At 36.1% G+C, this 19,324-nt stretch overlaps 1 long non-coding RNA gene across 1 annotated transcript; it reads right to left on the reverse strand.

Moving 5' to 3' along the window:
- Window positions 1–8,784: 8,784 nt before the first annotated feature.
- Window positions 8,785–9,728, reverse strand: LOC139855957 (uncharacterized). The gene is made up of 2 exons (XR_011761619.1): window positions 9,660–9,728; window positions 8,785–9,384 (listed from the first exon to the last, which is right to left on the reverse strand). It is a non-coding gene; the product is annotated as an uncharacterized lncRNA (long non-coding RNA).
- Between the last annotated feature and the right edge of the window lie 9,596 nt (window positions 9,729–19,324).

Here is a 19,324-nt window from a genome sequence, read left to right on the forward strand (position 1 = left end):
GTGACTGGGTGGAGGTGTTCACCGTGTCTATTTCAGTATTCATTTCGGTACCCATTTTTATATTTTAATTTTTTTTTATAAAAGTTATATATATTTTTTATTATTCATTGTTTATATTTAAGATAAACTTCATAAAATAAAATAAAATAAAATACATAATTAAAATTAATAAAAAAATAAAATTACATTTATTCATAAAATAAACTAAATTACTTAATAAAGTGCATAAAAACAGCTCTTTTTAACGGCTAGTTTTCAAAATTCAAACAAAAAATGGCTAATTTCTCACCATCGGCATCCCAACTTTGTACCACCGACGCTGGTCCGGTGTCGACCGACGGTCGATTCCGACATCCATTTTAACCGACGGAGAAAAAATATGTGGACACCGCGTGATCTAATTGGTAAATGTTACATGGTAGTATTGAGTTTACTCTCTATGGACACGTGACACAGCTCTCTCATCTTTTCCGCTCTTAAAATGGTTTTATATTCTAAGCTATTAGAGCACGCAATGTCCACATCTATTCTTAAGATGGTGTTATATTCAAAGCTCTGTCTTCATTTACTCTGTTCTATAAACTAAAGATAGTATTAAAATATAGTTTTAAATTTTAACCTTATATACGGTAAAAAAATCAAAATACTAGATGTTCTTAACTTATGATTTTAACTTAATTTAATACAAATTTTCTAATTGAGTAACAAATAGTTTAATTATGTTTGCTATAAAAATATATAAAAAAAAACATTTATCCGCCGTTTACTTAATATAAAAAGAAAAAAAAAATTAACATGAGACTGAGTTTGCAAATCATGATAAAACATCATATCCCCTACATAACATAAAGCATAACATCACATCCTAGGTGTCATAACCTAATGTTACCCCCTACATAACAAACACATGTCATACTCCACATAATTTCATTCATTTTATTTTTTTTCCCCGTAAATTTCAAGAAAACACCATGTGTCCAGATCTATACCGCAACAATTCGTTCACTTACCCTTCTCTCTCATCAAAAGTGAAAACCCTCATATTCTATTCACCGTCGATTATGCCTTCATTCCGCCGTATTAGACGAGGCTACTACCACCAATAAATCCGTTACGTTTTTCTCTACAAAACGGTACAAGTTTTGTACATCTACAATCTTGATAAACCATTCGAATTGAAAGATTCAAGATATTAAAGTATAGAAGATGTTCGGAAACAAAATGGAACTGAATACAAGTTTGTATTTCTGCTACTGAATCATAATACGTGATTCTATAATACGTGTATTGTCAATTTCGTGATTCTTTTATAAAGGTTTGTTGGCCCCTTACCATTATCAATGTCATCGTTTCTATTTAGTTAAACTAGGGTTTCAAAATTACGCATTCTGCTACAAATAACCCTGTTATATGAAGTTGTTTTGCGCAGTTGTTTAGTTTTCTGAAATCGTGAAATCAATTGTTGAATTATATTCTCTATTGTGATTTTAGTTGCTGATCGTGGTTTATCAGCAGCCTGTTTTGCTTTCCAAATTTGGTTATTCATCTCTTCATTCAAGTATCACTCGACAATAAATTTAATTTTAGGATTTATCAACTAGGTTATTTTCTTTTATTCAATTCTTTCAATTTTTAATGCGGGTTTATAATTGTGTTAATTTTCTATAAATCTTTTTGATGGGTTGGTGTTTATGATTTTGAATTTTTTATTCTTGAGGTCAAACATAGGACTTTGTTCTTGATGTTGTTGAGGTAAATATCACAAAAGTTGTTAAAAAAAGATTGTGATGTTAACACGAATGTCACAATTCATGATTAGAAGGTATCATCAGTACCCATCAAAAACTTGACTGAATTACTATTCAATGAAAGATCCTTGTTTTAGCTTTCAGATAAACAATCAATAGTATAAGTGTGGTTTATGTACTTGATTTGATGTGAATTGTCAGTGTTTTGAGTATAAAAGGTGTGATGGTGTAGGACTATCACAAACTAAGAGGTTTGTGAAAGAAGCTGAAAATTGAAATGAGCATTTTCTGTTAATTGATTGATGGTGTATAATGCACATGTCAATGTGATCGATGTAATACGTACTCGGTAAGATAAACAATTATTTTCTTTTAAATTAATATGACTAAATACCATATCTATTTGCGTTTTACATTGTGCTACGTGAATGTTTATATGGATTGTTGTCAAACTTTTTAGAAGAACTACAAGGAAGAAGATGAAGACATAATGTATTTTGCTTACCAAACTCAGTCATCTCAAGAGCTAACACTAACAAACTTGATGACAACGAGGGGTTCATACAAATCCATCTTCTTGCAACATGGTTAGTTATATGTATAGTCCATCTACCAAAAGTGCTTTCATTTTATTATCCGGATAAACGCTGCAATATTGTTTACCTCACAAATTAGGGTTCAGGTTTCTTACACCTCAATTCCACAAAAACAACAAAGCGCCAAGATTCACTGATCGATCCGATTCTTTTCGACAACCAATATTTGATATTTTATTCGGGGTTCTCGGTTCCACTTAATCATAGATTGTTAGGGTCAACGATTTGGTCGTTTCGAGCAGTTGAACGCATAAAAAATTGATCAATATGGCTGGAGCAGAGACGATTGAATGGGAAAATATTATACGAAATAAACGGGATTTGAAAAATCGGAGATGGAAGACAACGATGATTTCAAAATAACAAGATCTAGTCTAATATACTAATGAGTATTTTTAGGGTTACGTTTAAACAATCATGGGTATTTGGAGTATAATGATGTTCAGAATGCAAATGAAAGTGGTTTACAGCCTACTGCGGTTCCGTTTAAAGATACTACAACAGCGGTGACCGATGTATCACCTATTAGTAGTGTTCTTACTAATGAAGTAGATATGTCATTTACAGCATGTATTTTTAACCGTGGCTTATTTTTTTATTTACTTTTGGTTTATGTCCCTACATGTTAGTCTGTTGCGGGTCAACTTCTGTTAAATTGGATGCAATAGTTGCGGGTCAGTTGCTGGTTTGAGCTTACAATGAGCAATTATGCAACCTAACCACCAAATCTTTATATTAATGATCAGGTCTTGAACTCATAAGTATTGGGATATGTGATGACTAACAAATATAGTGAAGGTTATCTACGAGCTGGATACTATGATGGAAGCAAGTAAGCAAACAACTTTTCTTTCAATTCAATGCACATTGATATTATTATCTTGATAAATAAAAGCTTATTATTAGCAGTCTTGATAAATAAATGTTACATAATTCAATAACTGATATAAAATAATTAGCGAAATGGTAGGCTCCTTCCAGCAACTATTAACATGTATTCTATGTGTGTGTGTGTGTGTCTATTACTTGCTCATATATATGTTTAATCACTTTTGTAATTTTACCTTGCACTTTGCACAACGAGTGTGATTGTATGGAATATTGTTTTAGTTCCAATACATAAAAATCCCCTTTAACTGCCACAACATAACAGTGGCTTCCATTTAATAAAGTTAATTGTTTCAATTGTCTTGCACTTAACTAGCATAAAAATTGTTAGTACTAACTGACATGTGGTGCAGGGACATACGATTGGTGTGGCTGTTACGAGTAAGCAGTGACCAAAGTTAATACGTATATATAATGACTGTGATCAGTACATTATAGAGAAATAGTACATATCAATGCCCGATGATGCCGGTTGTGATATGTCCTACTGTGTTTTAGACAATACGCAGCTTCCGGTTATCATCAGGTATTTTTACGTTTATTTGGTTTCATAAGTAGATAATACATGTGTTGAACTTGATATCATCGGCTTACAAGTAGATACAAATGGAGATTAAGACTTATTTATCAATCGATATTTACGTCTTGACGAACTAATATTGATGCACGGTTTAAGATACAAATAGAAGTCTTCTTCGGGCAGAGTTAGCTTAGGTATTTAAAACAATTATGTGTATGGATTAAGTTTAGTTTGTTTGAGGTTGTAGTAGTTACTGTAAAAATAACATTAGAACGTGCATTATGCACTATAATCATTTGTTTCTATTCAAATATATTGGTTTTGATGTTAGTTGCTTTTAAGTATTAATCATTGTTTGAAAACGTAATGTAGGTTTTTAAAGTGGATTCGGGCCAACAAACTGTGCCGGGTGATATCAGGCCTATGAATATTGAGCCTTCGGCTGCTACTGGATTGAATCAACCTTCGAAATGGGCTAAGGAGTGAGAGGCTTATTTCACGAGTACTCTGTTTTTTGGTATCATGTTTTCATTTTTTAAATTTTTTTTTCAATTTTTTTTTCATTTAATATGTTGTTGCTGATATGTTAACTGCTATGTTAATGCATTTTCTTTTCAGACATTTATTGTGTCAAGACTCCTCTAAGCTTAGACTATGTTCATGGATGTTGTGTTACCACTTGATCAGCATACCTTAGATTCTGTGGCAGAAGAGTTTGTCACGTTCAAACACAAAGTAAGTGTAACCGATTTATGTTAATTGTTTAACCTTTAGTGAAAGTTGTATATTTGATAAACATGAAAATAGATCAGTTCGAAATATCCCACACTTCACATTCTATAATTGGGGAATTATTAAAAAAAATTCCTTTTTTCAACCGATTATTACATTTTGCCCTCGAATCTTAAATTTGCAAAATTTTCAATTAGCCATATGTTTTAACACATCGCACTCGTGAGTGACATTCGAGATTTCCCAATTATGACCGGGTCACGGCCTAATCGTGGCTTGAATTTCCAAATAAATTTCTCTATCAACGCAAATCGAACATGTTGAATAATCAAGAATTTTCATTCCTGAGGAAATCATTACCCGGTTGTTACTCGGGAGTCCAAGTCGAGACAACAAAGCAAAAGTAGGCCGGTTCAAGAAGCCGAAATCAAACAATTTATAGAATTTGCCAAGGATATTTGATTTGTGGTAGTCGGGTTCTTTTCAATTTTATTCTTCATGTACATTCGTCTTTATTCATATGGTAATGGTAATCATTACTAAAAAAATGACCACACAAATCACCGATGTAGAAATATTAAACCAACTTTATTAGAAAGAAGCATCATAATTAGCATCATTCAAGTTATTTCGGCATTACAACGATAAAAGAAAGGACTGATTCTTTAACACAACATCCGATAACACAATCGACTCCGACGATTCCTTTAAACTCCTCAATTCATATAACATGTACGTTTTCAGTTTGATTGATTAAGAGTCGCCGTGCAACGCACGGGCTTTTAAAGGTAGTTTTGTATATAGGGGCGTCTTCAAATATGTTGAAAGATGGTAATTGAATATTGCTTAATCATAATTTTGTAAAGTCGCAAAGTTTTGAAAAATTTATATAATAATCCATTCATTTATATTTTCTATACAAAGAATATCACAAAATTTTATTTTGCAAACAATTTAATCACTAAACTCGTTTATCAAATATATAATCACGAAAATGCATTTATTAACCAAAATAGTAGTATTTTGTATGTAACAAAAGTTAAACGTTATAAGAGCTTATTTTAATGTATCAAATGAAATTAAGCAACATAGAATACGATGGATGTTGCGTGTAAGGCGGATCTAGCGTAGTGCAAGTGGAGTAAGTCGCTCTTGATGACCGAATTTTTTTAAATGTGTATATATATGTTAAAGTTTGACATCTAGTTAAGCTACTATATATTGTGTTCTTCCCCGGTATTTTAAGATTTTGAACCGTCAAAAAAATCTTGAAATCTTCTATGTGTGTTACTAGTTGAAAGCCCATGTTCCCAACTATAACATAAGCTACTTGAAGATGTGTGAAGGAATCAATACATAAACAAGTGTGTATACTAACCTGTAGTAGATTATACAACAACAACAATATCCAATTCCACATTTGTGAGGTATTGTAATACATTATATTATTTTATATTATGTTATACCATATTTAGGCGGTGTTTTACATTACGTACGTAAATTTGATCATTGTGGAACATTAATAGTGTGACGGGTAAAGAGTACCAACTATGATGTTTATCAGTAAAGTTGTGAATTTATTCCTATTACACGCAAGATGCAACACGCAAGGATCAACTTGGGTCATAAGCGGGAAATTCAATTCGCGACTATCAGACCAGGAAATGCAAGTCGCAATCAACAACTTCTTCGTCATGACCAGCACACTCAAGTCGTGACTAGCAACTCCTCGGTCATGACCTGGTCATAATACACGCAAGTCTGACCTTGGGTGTTGCGTGTTGTGATCTCGGTCATCCCTTGATCACGGACAGGATGGCGACCATGTAAACCGGTCGCGATCTAGATCGTGAAGGTTTACCTTGCACACCAAGTGTTCGATATAATGACGGCAAATTTTTTTGACAAAATGCGACGAATTTGGTGGTGATTGCGGATTTTTGTTGAGGTTAAGGTACGCTTTTAATGTGAGCTTCTCGTATGCACTTTAGTTAAATTACTCGTACATACTAAGGCTGAATTTAACCCTGACCGTGACATGGAGGCCAATGCTACATTTATTGAAGGAAAAAGAGGTTTTTGATTGTGATATTTCAATGTCATTGAGTGAAAGTAAATAATTGTGAGTTTTAAATTTGAGTGAAAAAAAATGTTTTGGGTGATGTGGTAAAATATGATTTGAAGTTGTGAGGAAAATAAATTAAATAATATATATAAATATGTGTTGCATTCTGATTCGCTGGAAAAATATCAAACGCCAAGCCCTTATTTCGTCACCGGCACTTATTCGCTGGAAAAAAAATATTCTGTTTAAAGTGATGATAAATTTTATTTATCTATTTTTTACTAACCCTAAGTTCAGTTTTTGATTAAATTTTTGTTGTAAGGTTTGATGATCAATCTGATGTAAATAATTTCCTTGGTATTAAGATCTGATATTTTATTCGACTTTTGTTGGTATGTTAACCTAATGTAAAGGAAGGCCTTTTGTTTATTGTTTAGTATAATTTGGTAAACTGTAAATTTAGCACTCTGTATAAAATTTGGTTGACGTATTTTGTTTTGTTTACTGTTTAGTATAATTTGGGTGAACTGTAAGTTTATCACTCCGTATAAAATTTGGTTGACGTATTTTGTCAAATACTTGGGAGTGCATAATATTTCTTGTCGCATTCTAGACCGTGACTAAGTAACCTGGTCAAGGTCTACTCCGCGACCAAGAGATGACTGAGATTGCACGCAACCCAGAATGGTCGAATTGGCGTGTTGTGTGACTTTGTAAAATTGCTAATCGCGACTTCAATTTTTCGGTCATGACCCATAGCTATTCGCGACTTGAATTTTTAATTCATGACCTGGACACACAAGATGCAAGCCAATCCTTGCATATTGCGTGTATTGTTGGGATATCTTTACAACTTGTTTAAAAAAGTAAGTTTATTTTACATTTCAATTAATTTCTCTAATACGGAGTATATATTTGGGTGAATATTCGAGCTAAAACTACTGGGCTCGTCTAAATTTAGCCCAAGAATTCCTGATAAAGACAACAAGAGAGCATCAACATTGACAATTTAATGGATAATTTTAATTTTAGTAAAGGTATTAAATTAAATAACGTGTAATATGCAATTAAATGATAGTCTTCGATTGAACATACATTTGGACAACTTTTAACCCGTAAATATATATATATATATATATATATATATATATATATATATATATATATATATATATAAACTGTTTCTTATCCACTTAATCCGTAAACCAAATCATCTCGTCCACAAGCAAAACAAAGATTATAAGTTACACCCTCCGAGTAGGGAGCATTCACTTCAACACTACATATCACATAAAAAATTGCAGTTCATTGCAAAAAAATCTGTCCGCAGAGGAAATTCAAGGGCTGATATCAATGTTTGAGAACATACGCATAGACACAAATGATAGTGGGACGATCACATATGTAAAACTTAAAACTGGATTGGGTCAACTGAGGTCAAAGCTCACAAAGGCCGAACTGAAGCAACTCATGGAAGCAACAAGATATGTTATATGTTTAAACATCTTTAGGATTCTGGTTTATCTGCATACCCTCTCATTTATACACCTATTTTATGTTTCAGACTGATGTTGATGGAAACAAGTCAATTGATTACATCGAGTTCACTTTTACAAAGCGTTCAACCATTTTGATACTGATAATAGTGGGTATCTAAAAATAGACACGTTTTATAGTATCATTTGATGATCATGTTATCCAGGCTAATTAGTTGTGACATTTGTAAATCAGATTTATTACAAGCTGTTGTAGGACTTTTTAAAGGGCAAAGCTATAGAAAACACAAAAAACTTCAAGCTTTCCAGCATTTTCGAGTACTATTATCATAAAATCTTTGTATAATGTTAATTTAAATCGGTTTCAGTGTGAATTTGTATTTATTTATGCAACAATATAGCCTGTTGAAATGGTCTGTCCTGAGTTAATTCATCATTTGGGCAACTATAATTAGTATCCTATATTGATATAACATGAAATTTGAGGTCATTACAAATCTACAACAGAGGTTCTGATTTTATAACAAGTCCTCACAGAGTTCACCTACAATCTGACAATGATTGTGTATCCTTTTTTCTTAGTTATTTAACAATTGAGGTTCCGATATTATGCAAGTCGAAGATATATATACCTACACATTAGGCCAATCACAACACCTTAACAACAGTGCGAGCAGTATAAAGTAAAGCGAAAAGCAACATGAAAGACAACGCAAAACGGAAGAAGTAAAAGCTGATGTAAGTTCAAAAGTAACAAAAAACTTCAAATATACGTTATTACGAAACAAGCTGTGAACCTAGGGAATAATCTTTCCCAGAGCACGGGATAATCCAGACAAAAGATACTCAATTCGCTAAACCCAAAATAAAAAACAAGTATTAAAATAGGATCACCTGACAGTAGTATAACCAGATTGCTGATAATGAAAAGCTTTAAAAACTATAAATCTCGATTAATTAAAAACACAAACTTGTTCTTGCGATTTTCGTATTCAAGCCTGATCACTTCTTCTTCGTAGGTTTCTTCGCATTGTGTACCTTTTGTGGTTTACGTGCTCGTGTAAGTGCAAATTCTCCTAATTTGTGTCCAACCATAACTTCTTTAATATTTATAGGACGATGTTTCATTCCATTATGAACAGCAATGCGATGACCAACCATTTCGGGAACAACCATAGACGCACGAGACCACGTTTTAATCACGTGTTTCTCGCCACTCGCATTGAGCTTAGCTATCATTCTTTTCAAATGAGTAGCTACAAATGGAAACCTGTTTACCAGTGGCGCCATTGAGCTTAAAGCTTGTTTCGTTTAGTACCTAAATTGATTCCACAAACACCTGAACCAATAATTGGGGAAAAACACACTCAATTTCAAACTTAATTCGTAAAACATGGGGAAATTAATAAAATATCTAAATCATTAGTGTAGAATGAACAATCAATCAGTAAATCAACTGATTATTTATTAATGATACAAACTTAGTCAGAAATCATGAAATTCTACGGATCTAATTCGCTATACAAAAACCTAAATAAGACAAAATAAGATAGTATGTATTAAGATATTATAACGTATTGTAATCGAATATATGAAGATAAGATTGATACTCACCTATAGATATAGCAGAACTGAAGAAGAGGTAAGAAAGAGTATGAAGGATCTGTCTAGGGTTTTAAGAAATGACGAATGTTGATGAAAGTATCGACTTGCATTTGTATATCTATAATGCAAACATGGTCCTTAAACTTATATATTTTTACACTTTAGCACCCCCCAACGTTTTATTCTTTCGGTTTATAGTATACATTTACATTTACAACAAGTATATTAGCCAACACCAATGAATAATACTCAGGTGATGTCATCACGACATCACATATTTCGTCTTTTAGTGGTTTTTTTTTCTTTTACGGTTTTTCATCCCGATTATCTGGCCCAACGGAGTGGGCTACTCCGAACCTCCATCTAGTTCTTTTTAACGGTTATAAAATCAATCCATTTTTCATTTTTTGTATAAACAAATAAATGATTTCTCTAACAACAACTCTAAGTATTGTTTTCAAAATATGTGGGTGCTGATTTTTTTTTTAACGGCAAATTTTCGCATCGAATACTCTCATCTGCAACCCACACACGCTAGGTAGGAAACTCCAATGATTGACCCGGGTTGCTTGACAACTAATTGCGGGTTCCGGGTTGCTTGACAACTAATCGCGAAAAAATCCTGAAGAAAACCTCCCCTTATCGGAATTAAACCCGGGTTGCTTTATCGCGAGTTTCCCTACTAAGGCTTGAAAACCACTCAGGCAATGCCTTGGTTGTAGAGACCCGTCCTAATCCATCCGGACGAAGTCCACATCGATTATAAACGAATCACAATAGTTGATTACATCGCGAGGTACTTGACCTCTATATGATACATTTTACAAACATTGCATTCGTTTTTGAAAAGACAAACTTTCATAACATCGAACGTTGACGGCATGCATACCACTTCATAATATATCCAACTATAATTGACTTAATAATAATCTTGATAAACTCGACGACTCGAATGCAACGTCTTTTGAAATATGTCATGAATGACTCCAAGTAATATCTCTAAGATGAGCAAATGCACAGCGAAAGATTTCTTTCAAACCTGAGAATAAACATGCTTTAAAGTATCAACCAAAAGGTTGGTGAGTTCATTAATTTATCATAAATAATCATTTCATAATTTTAATAGACCACAAGATTTCATATTTTCATTTCTCATAAACATATGTCCCATGCATAGAGACAAAAATATCATTCATATGGATTGAACACCTGGTAACCGACATTCACAATATGCATATAAGAATATCCCCATCATTCCGGGATCCTCCTTCGGACATGATATGAATTTCGAAGTACTAAAGCATCCGGTACTTTGGATGGGGCTTGTTGGACCCGATAGATCTATCTTTAGGATTCGCGTCAATTAGGGTGTCCGTTCTCTAATTCTTAGATTACCAGACTATAAAGGGGCATATTCGATTTCGATAATTCAATCATATAATGTAATTTCGATTACTTGTGTCTATTTCGTAAAACATTTATAAAAATTCCGCATGTATTCTCAGCCCAAAAATATAAAGGGTAAAAAGGCAAATGAAACTCACACATATAAATATTGTAAAACAGTTCATAAAGCATTTTGCATGTATTCTCAGCCCAAAAACGTAAAGAGTAAAAAGGGCAAATGAAACTCACCTAATGTATTTTGTAGTAAAAATACATATGACGACATTGAACAACTGAACAAAACAGGGTTGGCCTCGGATTCACGAACCTATATCATTTATATATATATTAACACATATAATTGTAATCGAACAAATTTATATATGTAATTAGTTATATAAATTTTATATTAAAATTTATAGGTTTTCTTAATAAATTAGGTACATTTATTTTTATATATATAAAAATATTAATATCGTTAAGTTATATGTATTGAGTATAGTTGTCATAGTTATTTGATAAATTAATAATATTAAATAAAAAGTTGTATTACTATATAATAATAATAATTTTAATAATAATAACTATAATAAAAATAATGAAATTTTAATAATAGCGATAATGTTAAAGATAGTAATAATGATAATGAAAATACTTATAATACTTGTATAAATGATAATATTGTAAACTATGTTAATAATAATAATAATAATAATAATAATAATAATAATAATAATAATAATAATAATAATCATGATATCAATAAGCATAATAATAATAATAATAATAATAATAATAATAATAATAATAATAATAATAATAATAATAATAATAATAATAATGTTGGTCCCTTAATAACGACAGGAGTATTGTAGAGGGGGTGAATACAATTACTTTTCAATTAACTAAACAGTTAAACTCGATTATGTATTCAAGCATGCAAATTAGATAGAGTCACAGGTAATTTTCAACGGTTATTCTTTATTGATTGAATCACAAAGAATTACAACTATCCTTGGCGGAATGATAGTTGGTTGATACAGATTACCTAGATTATAGCTAAGAGGTAAACTAAAAGCTATTACACGTTTAGGACTCTAAATAATGAAACCCACACCACTAGTTGATACAACAGTGAATACAGCAATATATAGTAGTCCTATTGTCCGTGTAATTAATCTATTGTCCACTAGTACATTGGATGCCTTATACTTGTGGGGACAATTGTGTCAGAAGGCGTGCTCTCCTTCTTTCCTCTTAGGTAGCTATTTGCAGGAACACACCAATTCGGTTTGGCACTACCATTTGATTTAAACAAATGGAATGTTGTGTTCCCTAGGTATGAATAAAGTATAACACATGTCTGCACATGCGTTCCACTTCTGCATTCCCACGTGGTCTTGTAAGGTCACTTGTCAGCCGCCGACTCCTGTCCTTTTCTGTTCAACTTTGTCTTCGACTTCTGTTGAATAGTGCGTTGATGTAGACCACTCTGGGAAACTACCATGCTTGTAATGGAGCATGGCTGTCTTGTGTTGTATGCTGCTTTCCAGATCTACTGGTTCTTCATATGCTGAGTCACTTGATATTCTTAATTAGCTGAGTACTCATCCTGTGCTGATTCGAAGAATACATTCTACCTTGTGCTGGTAGATCAGCCAGCATACTACACACTCGACATAGCTATATTAGCTGACTGTACATAAACAACATAAACAAACTTGTGCTGGCTGCACATAACATTTTAGTGTAAATAAATTACAGTTTTGTCATATTTAAATCCTTAATTATTTTGGGGACTCAACAATCTCCCCCATTTGATGATGACAAAACCTATGACATATAGAGAAAACACTAAAGCCAGCAACAAGGGAACAAATAAGAATATGCAGTGAGATTGTCCCTTTTTAAGTTTGTTTTGGGATCTTTTGCTGAGTTATCTATATCTTATAATTCGATATGATTTTTGAAGATAAACTCCTTTCACTTTCATTACAACAGGATATATACATTAAATACAGTGATAATAGAATGAAAAGTGAGTTAGACAAAAGATTCAATTTAAGCATATAGGAGACTATCTATCTTTATCTTTGTCCCGTTCTTCTTCAGATAGCTCCTCTTGTTTGATTCTCCAGGATTCAAAGAATAGAATAGGTATCTCAGCTGGGTCAAAAATAGGGATAGAAGGAGGTAGAATGATGGGGCCTCTTCCAGTTGGTCCTTCACTAGTAGATTGATGTCTTTTAAATTTTTGAGAAAGAATCTGTTCTACATCTACTGCTGGTGCATTCCCAAACTTCGTGGCTTTGTTGAAGAGCTGTTGGAGTTCAGATTTAATTGTCTTTTTGATGGCACTATCACCTTTGCCAATAAAATACTCCAGTATCTCCATCCATTCACTAAATCCAAGGGATCTTAACTCATCATAGTTAATCCTTTCTTGAACATTATTCTCCCTCATAACGTTGAAGGCTCTTTTTGACCCTCTGTTCACTTTGATGATCCGGCTGGGATTTGATCTTCTATTCATTACATCACCATATATGCTCCTGTAATAATGATCAGGGACTTCAATAGTACTGACAGGTTTTATAGGAGCAGTAGCAGGTGCTTTCTCAGCAGCTTCCTGCTCATCAAGTGCCTTATCCTGTTCTTTGACAACGGCTTGAATTAGTTTGAGGGACTCAGCCTCTTCCTTTTCATCGGTAGCCAACTTGTCTTCTATTTCCTGAAGCCTTAATCTCTCAGTAAGTTCAGCATTAGCAGCCTCTCTTCTTTACTGTTCTGCCACTAAGCCTAGCAGATAATCAGTGTGGCTAATTTTTAGAGATCTGACTGCTTCAATCATTTTTCTTCCATCTTCAGTTCTTAGAGCAGCCTGATACTCTTTCAGATCCATACCCAGCTGATGAGCTTCATGAAATTGAGCTTTCTCCTTATTAGTGGAGAGCCTTCGACCATTGTTATTCAAATATACACCAATATCAACGCCAAAGGTCAAGGCAGTGATGTAGAGTGGCTGATCAAGAGGATGATGCAGCAATCTGACTTCGCGTATTCTTTCATTAAGCTCTGCTTGTCTTTGTTCAAGCAATTCTGGAACAGTGATCTCCAGCCTGTAAGCTTCTCTTTCATCTGGATTCATTCTGAAAAGATTCGGCTCACTATGGTCAACTGAATCATCTTCCCAGGTTCTGTGTTTACCATGACGTTTAGGGGAAGATGGAGGATACATGTTTGATTCATCTATGCCAGATGAACTTACTGAGAATTGATTGACACGGTTATCCTTTGTTCTATTAAAATAAGTGAGAGTCCGAGGAGAGATGGGAGATTGAACAAATAAGTGATCTTCTCTACCCCAGACAGTAAAGTCAGCAGGATCAACCGTATCATCATCTGGTTTTGCACCCAGCTCCACCACCTTGGCTGGGTCTTCAACGCTTGTGTCACCTAGCAGCACACTTCCGGCTGGGTCTTCTTTCTCAGCACTCCATGCTGAGTCTTCAGTACCAGCTGATTGATTAGTATCAGCTGGCACAACTGTCACAGTATCTTCATCAGCTGCCTCAAATAGGGGTCCTTTCCTGAGGGGCTGGTTATCCCTTGAAGTGGATTTCACCCTTTGTTTGTCAATAGGCTTGGGTTCAGCTGATGGTTCTTGTGTTGATACTGGTTCTTGTGGAGACAGATAGGGAACAATAGCAAGATGCTCCCCCTGAGTATCATCAACGTCAAGATTGAGTGTTTCTGCTGGTTGTTGCTGTGTAGCTAGCTGAGCAGTGGATGTTGGTCGAGGAGATGAGCTGGTTTCTAACACAGCATCTAACCATTTCATAACAATATCAGCTCTAACTCCTCCCCCTGATCCAGTAGATGCAAGATAATCTTTCATTTCTTCTGGAGTCATTCGTTTAATTCTGTCTGCACGCTCAGCATACAACTTTGCCCTCTTTTTGTCGTATTTGATCATGAACTTGGCATTTCTTTTTCGTCCTTCCTTTTTGTAGAGATCAATGCCAGTCAGGTTATCATCAATGTATTTCTTTTGTTGGGTCAGCCATCTCCTATGATCAATTCTGTGGCGTTTAAGAGCAACATAGGCATCCCATTTGACATTGAAGGCATCATTTAAGTCTTGCTGTCTCTTCTGATATCTCTCAAGTTTTCTTTTCATTTTCCTTTCAATAGACTGAGAGACAAGAAGAGCTTTAGCAACAGCCATATCAGAAACATCACTGGGCTTACTGCCAGAACCAATATCATCCACTGATGTGACAGACTCACTGGGTTGAGATCCACCAGCTGCCTGTACACCAGTTTCAGTATGAGCGTTACTGGGCTTAGTGCCAAAGTCTTGACCATCACCATCACCATCACCATCCCTCCTTGGTTGTTTAGGATCCTTCTCATGCTCATGCTCCCCCTCTGATTGTTTTCTCTTTTTAGATTTACTTTTAGATTTCTTCTTCTCCCCCTTTTTGTCATCAGCAGGGGCAGGAGAAAGAACAGGGGAGACTTGTGAATCAAGGTCACTATCTGAGTTGGGAACAGAGAAAGCAAAGTTGTTCCAATCAGCAACTTCAGGAGTGAGATGGGCACCAGGATCCACACCAAATTGTCTAAGGAGAAGGTTGGAGGATCTAACTTCATTCCTTGCAACACCCATGGCCATCTGTTCAACCATAGCCCTAACATCACCCTGTAGGGCAGCCAGGCGTTGCATATTCTCCACCATTTGAACATAGGCAGAGACAGGAATCATGTTAGCCATTTGTTGTTCCTGCGATTCCAATCTCTCATGCAGAACATCATTTTCTTCATTAAGAAACAGGACTCTGCGATTGGCAGCCTCCAAATCAGCTTTAAGGCTAGCAATGTCCTCCATGTACTCATTGTGAGAAAGGATTCACTTCTGTAATTCCTCATCCCCCTCCATTTGCTTGACAATGGCTGATACTGCCAGATCAGCAAAAGCACGTATTTGTCCTAGCTGGGCCTCAATATTCGAAGAGGTGACTTGCCCAGCGTTCCTGATGGCTTGAGTTACACTATCATCAATAGCAGTGCGAATGGTGTTTTGAAGATCTGGTGTAACTTCACTGAGTGTCCTAAGCACGGCGAAGGTGGAAATATCAGCCACCTCATCAGCATTAAATTTAAGATAGCTGGTTGAGGGCTGGTCAGAAGCAGCTGACACAGGAGTACGTCCGCGGGGTGGTGGAGGTGGAAGGTCAGGATCTGACTCGTCACCATGATCACCATTATTTTTACCTTCACCCGAAGGTTTAGAACCACTGGTATCCTTGTCAGCATGAAGATCAGTATCATCTGTGAGATCCACTGGTTTTTCTTTGGAACCAGTCACATTATCATGAATGACTGGTTCATCCTTACCAGTACCTTTATCAGCATCACCATCGGAAGAAGATGATGAGGAAGAAGCTGATGAATCAGAAGGTACTGGCGAATCAGGAATATTCTGCATAACATATTTACCAGTAGAGGGATCCTTGATGAACTTGAGAGGCCTCCATGTACCAGGCCATGGAGAAGCAGCTGGAGCCATGCCAAAATAGTGATAAAATGGCTACTCGTTTATCTGTTCTAAAGTAGACAGCCTCTCATAAACTTCTTCTCTAGCTGGTCGATCAAGTTGAGACAATAGTTCAGTCAGCTCTTCGCGAGGCAATTTGCTGGCTGATACTATGGCAGTTTGAGGATCAAAATTTAGCTGATCCACCAGCAGAGCAACTATGGGAGTGATAGATGCTCCCCGATAGATGAAGTTAGGGACAACTTCATCAGGATCTGGCACCTGGTACACATAGGGTTTCTTCTCAGCAGAAACAGTAGCCTGAGAAGAGTCAGTGGTGGCAATAGCAGAGGTACCAGCATCCATAACGGGTTCCGTAGAACCAGTAGCAGCAGTAAGTAACTGAGCAGCATCTCCAGTAGTAGCATCAGTATCCACCGTTGGCTCTGTGGGAACATAGCCAACATAGCCAACATAGCCAGCATTAACAAAATCAAGACCTTCCAGAACAGTATCATCCTGTGAACCAGAATCTGATGGAAAAGTAGCACTTTTACCAGCATCCAGGATAACATCAGATGGAAAAGTAGCACTTGTACCAGCTTCCATGATAACATCATATGGAAAAGTAGCACTTATACCAGCTTCCATGATAACATCTTGTGCATCAGTAGCAGCAGCAGACGTAATGTCACCCTTTGGTTCAGTGACAGGTTCATCAAGTAGAACATCCTTGACAATATTGACAATTACCTTTATAAGAACAGGAGGATCCACTATGATTTCATCTTCCACTTCAGGTGTAGTGGTGGAAGCAACAATACTGAGAGCAGTATTACCAGCAGCAGTAGAGGCAACGGTACTAGCATTAGCACCACCAGTAGGAGAAACAGTAGCACCAATACCAGTAGTAGAGGCAGCAATCTGCTTAGTAGGAATAATATCATCTTTAACTTGCTCCCCCTCTGCCTGTTCATCTATCCTGCTAAGAACTGAAATAATAGAACATTTTATGTTAACAACTGTAGAACCAAATAAATTTGACTCAACAATTGCATCTGGTGTTGGTCTCTGGGGACAGACTGGTGATTTGGTCAGCCCTTCGAATGAGACAGAATAAGGTGTCTGTAAGTACAGCTATGACTCTGCTGACTCATTGGCGACACATGTTGACCCAGATAGTGTAAGAGTTATGGATGGTAATGATGTGGGAGTGAGACTCTTAGCATGATCCGAGTAACATAATAGCTGTGCAGTATCCTGAGCTGGTTCAACACGATGAGGAGCCAGCTCAAGTTTGCTTTGGGGGTCAGGTATGTGCTCTGCTGATTGTACTGGCAGCAGAGGATATAATATTAAGTTCAAATTTGAAAAATGTGGAAGTGTCTGGCTAGAGGAGTATAGGTTGCTACTCTTCTTAACACTTGTTTTAAAACCAGTCAGCTTGGGAGCCAGGGTTATACCTTGAACTCCACATTCATTTTTCAAGTCAGCAGATAAAAGATTTTTAATTATGTTAGAATTTTCTGCTGTATGGTCTAGAAACGCACCAGGTTCCATAGCCACATCCTTTGCAGGAGCAGCAGTTGAGACTGGTGCAATTCCCCCTGTGGTTTGATTGGAGCCAGCTCTTGCACGTTTGGATTTGCCTGTTACCAAGAAATAGTTAAGCAACGGATTCCAATACTAGAAGTGGGTAGTCAGTATATAAGACTAGGGCTATTCTTTGTGATCAGAGAGCACTAGATTCTAATACAACTACTGCGTTACTAGTATATGAGACGGTGGCTGTACTAGTTGAGGTAGCTGGCTTCTTCCTCTTGACAGCTGGCTTTCGCTGAAAACCCTCCCCCTCAGCTGGTGCAACACCAGAGGCAGTCAATGGGGCAGCTCCACCCTGAGCAGCTAGATACTCAAGCATTGCTGGTGTCAACGCAGCATATGGAGCAGTAGGCTTATCCTTTGGCATCCCCCCTTGTTTAAGAGGCAGGTTATATGATTTGTCAGCAATCTGCTGGTAAGCTTCACCCAGCTCATTTTCAAAAACAAGGCTCAAAAACCTTGGAAAGGGGATTAGATGTGTTCGTTTGGGTGCAAGCACCATTTCCCTTAACCTTAAGTACATTTCACCGGCATAATCTTTGTTGCGATTGAACAGCAGTTCGTGACCCATCTTTAACTCATAATCTGAGCATTGATCAAAACTGCCAGATTTGTGACTGATACACTGAGTCAGCAACCCAAAGAAATAATACCATAGGGGTGGCATGTGTTTCCTGAGTGGTGTATGAGATACTGGTTGAGAATAGCAAATGATTTCCAGTACCTCCCTTCGAAACTCATCACTTGTAGGTGAATCTACAAATGGACCGTTGGGTAATTGAAGAGCTCGTCGGATGGCGTCAACAGTAATGGAACAGGGTAAGCTGTTAGTCACCATGCCATGAATACATGGAACGTTCTGTTCGGTGGTGGACATGGTGGCAGTATACCAGAATCTGGCCAAACAGGCTGGATATAATCATGAAGGTACACCGGTAATGGGTCTTGCCAGAGGGGATTGATGGATATAAGTAATCAGCTCTTCATAGCCGGAATTGGCTTTCAATTTGGGAACAGAAAGGGCATGAGCAGCATTGCCTCTTGAAAGGCGAATCGTAGAGTGTTCAGGTGCGTTTGCAGCCCTAATAAGATTGGGGTGCAGGTTGAATAATGGCCCTTGTTCAATTTGTTCCTAGATAGCCGGCGG

The sequence above is a fragment of the Rutidosis leptorrhynchoides genome, chromosome 6 (assembly GCF_046630445.1).
Source record: "Rutidosis leptorrhynchoides isolate AG116_Rl617_1_P2 chromosome 6, CSIRO_AGI_Rlap_v1, whole genome shotgun sequence".
Lineage (NCBI taxonomy): Eukaryota > Viridiplantae > Streptophyta > Magnoliopsida > Asterales > Asteraceae > Rutidosis > Rutidosis leptorrhynchoides.